The sequence below is a fragment of the Nerophis lumbriciformis genome, linkage group LG09 (assembly GCF_033978685.3).
Source record: "Nerophis lumbriciformis linkage group LG09, RoL_Nlum_v2.1, whole genome shotgun sequence".
NCBI lineage: Eukaryota > Metazoa > Chordata > Actinopteri > Syngnathiformes > Syngnathidae > Nerophis > Nerophis lumbriciformis.
Window position 1 is genome coordinate 23228946 of NC_084556.2, and position 6544 is coordinate 23235489.

Sequence of the window (6544 nt, forward strand, 5' to 3'; positions counted from 1 at the left end):
TTACATTTTGACGCCGGTGAGCTACGGTGTGTAGTGAAACATGTTTAGATATTCCTTGTCCTGCAGGGATGATATTTGTCAGAAACTTACTTTGTCGCCATGGTTACCAGGATTAGTGATTTAGAAGTAGCTAAAACACTGCCTACTGCGGCTGGACTTTAGCCGCTAGCTAGCTAGCCATGTCTTAAAGCACCTCTTCCGGTGGGCGTTTCAGTGTTATAACTTCACCTTTATCGTTAGTTTTTAAGACAAATTGCGTGCGTTCTCCCTTTACTGTCTACACACTGTGTCTGTTTGTAAGTACTCCGTGATTGTGCGCTGCCGAACATGCTCGTCTGCTCGTAAACCAGCAATGAAACGACGTGACGACGACAGGAGCGCGGGGGATGGGTGGCGGACCGATTCTTTTCAGAGGAACTATAGTACCAAATATGATTCATTAGTATCGCGGTACTATATTAATACCGGTGTACAGCCCTTACCTTTAGGCTGGTACCGAGGGCGACCGTGTTGACCAGTTTGACGCGTGTAAATGATAGAATGTCCAGTACTGTAGAACTGTGTTTGGATATGACAATCCGTTTATTACAAGCTATCTAAATTAAATCAAATGTAAGTTGTATAACAAAGTATGCTAACCTTGAATGGCATATTATAACAGCATTGTCACCACAAGTCACGATAAGACACCACACGACATCACAAGACACGGTCGAAAACTGTTTGTCCTTCCAATCGCCCTGCCCATGCTCACACCTGAACCCAATTTAAGGAGGCTGCCATGGTAACCCCACCATAGCAACAGTCCCCTCCCTGTCGACACTTCCTGGTTCTTAACAGGAAGTGGGCGGAGCAATCTGCCAAAGAAGGAAATACATCATGCTGAACCAAACAATCAATTAGAGAAAATAAAATAAAAACAATATAAACAAATAAGGAATTTTGGCTCCAACACTCCGGCCCCCAATTGAGAAGGGCAGGATGCCATTAACAATTCAAAATAAATAACAATGGAGCCATAAATATAAACAAATAATCATCTTTGAGTTAGAGTTTTTCAGTTTTGATTTTAGCAGAACGCACCAATCCTTTTTTATCTGGATAAGTCTTCATGACTCTTCCAAGTAACCAAGAGCCACGTGGAGCGGTATTGTCTGCGATGAGTACAATGTCATTTGGGACGAGACTTTTTCTCTGTTTGCTCCACCTCTGCCGCTCCAGTAGCAAAGGTAAGTACTCTCTTAACCAGTGTTTCCAGAATAGGTCAGAGATGTATTGGACTTGTCTCCATCTTTGTTTGAGACTTTGTCTGCAGGATTTTGAGTGGCATTATTGTACTGCCATTGTGTGACATCAGAAATCTTGCATCTTTCCCTCCTTTTCCGGCCAAGTATGCGCTGCCTAGTAGCGTACTGATTGTTGGGTAGAGACACATCATCCTTTTTAGGGGGAAGTTCCAAAGTGTAGTATCCATCTTGAAGCTTGCACGTTTTAGTCATGACCTTCATGAACTTCATGTCATCTCTAGAAATGTCTTCTGATGACCTGTCGTGTAAATCATGGTTGTATTGATTGTGCAGTAGCTCCTCTTGCTTTGTTATGGAGATCCTGTTAACAGTAGTAGTGGAGCAGCCAATCTTACTCCTCTTCTTACTGTAATCAGGAAGGCCATTAATGACCCACCCCAATAGGGTCTTAACGGCATACGGTCCATTTCCATGACTGTTGACCACTTCCCAGGGTTCAAGCAGTTTAGACGCATTGGTCCCAATCACTAGCTCTACATCGACTTGAATACGAGGAAGAGTGACGCCATCCAAGTATGGCCATTTAGCCAACTCCTCTTCATTAATGAGGTTGTTTGTAGTTACGGGCATCCTTTTTTGGGTGTAGACCTTGGGAAGGTCGTAGAACTGTTGCCCAGTGAGGTTTGAAATCTTTAAGTCCGTCAGCATGTAACTGGAAACTGATGTTTTTGGGCCCATGGTTAGGAGATTGATTTTAGTTTTTCTTCCTTTCAAGTTGAGCTTTGTCATCAAGCTTTCAGAACAAAATGTATCTGTGCTGCCCGGATCCAGGAATGCATAGGTTTTTATGACTGTGTGTCCTTTGCTGGACTTTATCTGTACAGGCAGAATTGACAGAATTCCATTTCCAGCCCCCGTTTGTCCATATGTTTGCAGAGATACTTGTGCACTGCTCACAGATAGTCCCCTTGCCTTATTTTGGTTTGGAATTATGTTGCTTGCTCTTTCCTTCTGACCAATATGAAGCAGACTTGGATGGTTTTGCTTGCATATCTTGCAGGTCAAGCGCTTATCACAATGCCTGCTAAGATGTCCAACATGAAGACACCCAAAACAGATTCCTTTCTGTCTTATGAAAGTTATCTTTTCCCTGTGGGTCTTCTCCTCCAACTGAGGACACTGGTCAAGAGCATGATTATTAGAGCAACAAACACAGGTATTTGTGGTACGAGCAGATGCACTTTGCTTTGGAGCAGGTTTGTATCTGGTTTGCTCTTCCGCTTGAGGGGTTTCGATATTAATAGTTGTGGCAAAACTGCTACCTTGGAATTTGGGTTGACTTTGTGATTTTATTCCTTTTACAGGTTTACTTCCTGTACTCTGTGGTGCATTCTGGATATCTCCAAAGACTGGGTCGTAGACAATTTTCACCTGTCGCTCAATAAATGCTACAATGTCTGAGAACTGAGGTCTGCGATGGTGGTTTTCTACTATGTTGCATACAGAGACTCTCCAGCTTTCTCGCAGCCTGTACGGCAGCTTGGAGATCACAGTTTTCATGTGAGCTGACATATTAAGTTCCTGCATGTACTGCACATTTTCCATAGCAGTGCAACATTCTCGAAGGTAAAGAGAGTAGGCTTGCAGAGCTCGTACGTCTTCAGACTTTACCAAAGGCCAGTTAAACACTTTCTCCATGTAAGCTGCTGTTATCTGGTACTGGTCACCAAAGTGTTTTTCCAATAAATACTTTGCCATCTCATAGCCTCTTTCTGGGGGCATGTGTTGACAGCTACGCACCAGTTCTTTAGGTTGACCCTTAGTGTACATTTCCAGGGAGTACAAACAGTCTCCTTTGTTGCTTGTGTTCTTCTCAATGCATTGCACAAAGGTTCTGTACAGTAATGGATCACCTTCAAAACAGGGAATCTCCCTTGGTGGGAGTAGATGAGAAGTTTGCAACGACATTTGCAATGTTGCAATCTCATTTTGCCTGTGCAATAAGTCACATAAAGTGGGGGTGCCATTGGTTGGATGGGAAATGTTAGTTTGCCTTGATTGCTGTACAGGGGGGTCCATGTGGGTTGTAGGGCTATGGTACTGCACTGTATTCCAAGAGACCTGCTGCTGTTTTGGTACAGAAGGTGGTGGTTGCAGTGGTACCTGAATGGGTTTAGGGTGTGAAAGCATGGACTGTTGCTCTTGCCAAAAGGTGGGTGGTTGAATGGGAAGTGGTGTCCTATATTGTAGTTGCCATGCTGTTAGTTGTTGTTGCTCAGATGGATGGTGTATAGACTGTGGTGGAGGTGGTGGTGAAGCTTGGCTTGACTGCTGCTGTGTGAGGGGTTGATAGTCTTTAGCCTGGGGGTTGAGAGTGACTGGTGCTTTAGCCTGGGGGTTGAGAGTGACTGGTGGTTCCTTGGTTCTCTTTAAGTAGGAGCTCATGCCATCAGATGCTGTATGGGAGGAAGCATAAAGGCTGGGAGCTTTTAAAACTGCTAATTTTGCATTAGCAGCTGCCAATTGAGCATCCAGATCCATCATTTCCTTTTTCTTTCTGATTCTTTCCCTCTCCCCTTCCAATTTATTTTTGATCTTTTCCTCCTCCTCTTCCAATGCATGTTTTTCCTTTAGAGCTGCAGAGAGGACATCGAGGGCAGCCCTTTCGGCCTCTGCCTGTCTGCGAGCTGAGGAGGTGCTTGACCGACTAGAACCAGAGTGTGTGTGACTCCCATGTGATTTGTGACTTATAACATTAGAAATGCTGTCATTTGGATTAATTTCACTTTCTAAATCCTCAATACCCTCCAGGGTTGGCACTTTTATCCAGGTGTTAACATGCTCAACAAATTCATGTACATTAATTAATTTGGCTTTGTACCATATGTCATGTTTGATTTGGTCCTCTGTAGGTAGAATTGGTAGGAGGGATTGGTGTGCACTTGCAGTTTCCTTTATAACATTGTGATATTTGGTGAAAGCACATTGCACTTCCATTTTGTCCTCTCCATTTTTCATCATCTCCATGATATGTTTCTGCATGTTGCTTGCCTTGTTTAATTTGGATCTTCTCTCCTTCTGAAGTATTTCAATTCTCTCCATTAGGGCTTTTGGTGTCATTTTCACTGTGCGTTTTTTAACAACAGATGTTTGATTTGTGTCCACCTGATTTTCCATCTCTGCAGGCTGTGACTGATTTTCAGTAATTTCTGACAATTCAGCCTGTGAGGGTTCCATTTGACCTTTGATTGTGTCACCAATTGAATGCGTTAACTTTAACTCCTCCATTAACGCATGATCATGCATTTCCCAAGCATCATGTTTGCCTTTTCCAGGATCCATGATTGTACACAATCCACAATTCAAAATCAGATCAAATATATGGAAACCTTGTAAATGTCAGTCAAAACACCAAAAATCAAAACCCGCAATTATTAATTTGCATTTGTTCAAACCAAACCTCACCCACGAACGGGCTTGCACAAGGAATCATAAACACCACCACAATTGAAATGTACCCACGAACAGGTTTGTCATGCACAAAACCTCATAGAAATGTACCCACGAACGGGTTGCAATCATGCACAAAAACTCATAGAAATGTACCCACGAACGGGTAAAATAACAATGAATATTAACCACCAATGCATTGGATTTTTGTTTCTGTCTTTGTGTGCACACACTATTATATGGCCATACAGTATATTAACCCGTGTAGCGCGCTACATACCTTTATGTTGTTCTTGTCTTCGAAAGATTGTCTTCGAAAAGAGTTCAGTATCTTCAAAAAGAGTACACAACTTCAAACAGCGTTGCGCGTCCTAGCGCTGCTCAGCTGTCGCTCCAAACGGCGAGGCCCGCGGTGATGCTGTAGTTCGATCAGCGCGACGTCCTCCGTCTCGATCAGCGCGGCGTCCTCCGTCTGCCTGTCGCTGCGTTGCTCCTGGCCCCAAACGACGATCCCGTCTGCTGTCTGGCTCATCTCCTGGTCCAATCGAGGTGAAACAGCCCGGTCTGTGGCTGAACACCGTCCCAGCGTGCGCTCCAGGTGCACACACTGCGCGTTGATGCAATCTAATTACTTCCTGTTCCTAATGAAGTGTCCACTGTGTGTCTTACTGACATTCAAACTTAGTCCTTTTCCAAAACGAAGACTAAAGTTTTCGACTTAATGTACAGCCCTTACCTTTGGGCTGGTACCGAGGGCGACCGTGTTGACCAGTTTGACGCGTGTAAATGATAGAATGTCCAGTACTGTAGAACTGTGTTTGGATATAACAATCCGTTTATTACAAGCTATCTAAATTAAATCAAATGTAAGTTGTATAACAAAGTATGCTAACCTTGAATGGCATATTATAACAGCATTGTCACCACAAGTCACGATAAGACACCACACGACATCACACGACACGATCGAAAACTGTTTGTCCTTCCAATCGCCCTGCCCATGCTCACACCTGAACCCAATTTAAGGAGGCTGCCATGGTAACCCCACCATAGCAACAGTCCCCTCCCTGGCGACACTTCCTGGTTCTTAACAGGAAGTGGGCGGAGCAATCTGCCAAAGAAGGAAATACATCATGCTGAACCAAACAATCAATTAGAGAAAATAAAATAAAAACAATATAAACAAATAAGGAATTTTGGCTCCAACAACCGGTATACCGTACAACCCTAGTGCACACATACAAAAGCAGTCAAAGAGAAGCAATGAACAGTTTGCATTCAATGACAGCTCATGCTAACTATCAAATTGTTATTATTAGCTAAGAACACCCAAAGCTAATGCGCGTGAGTGTGTTATGTGCGTACTTTTGTGACGTCATTACGTCCTGGAAACCGTAAGAGGGTGGGGTATAACGCTTAAAATACATTGGAAGGTTATCGCCCTCCAGCCCTCTTTAACTATACGTCAGTCAGCTATTTTATTTTTCTTCAGTGATTGTAATGTTAGCACGTACTGTAGCTCAAATAGCTACGGTTGCAGTCTATCTGTGTTGGCCCTGTGATGAGGTGGCGACTTGTCCAAGATGTACCCCGCCTTCCGCCCGAATGCAGCTGAAATAGGCTCCAGCAACCCCCGCGACACCGTAAGGGACAAGCGGTAGAAAATGGATGGATGGATTGATGTACTGTAGCTCATGTTGTTAAAGTTTGTGTCCTCTAAGCTGTCCCACATCCTTATTAGGGATGGATATCGTTGACATTTTAACCGATAGTAGTACTAAATGGGTACTTTAAAAATGATTATGGTGCGTAAATGGTGCCCAGACCGGTACTTAAAAATTGCCTTT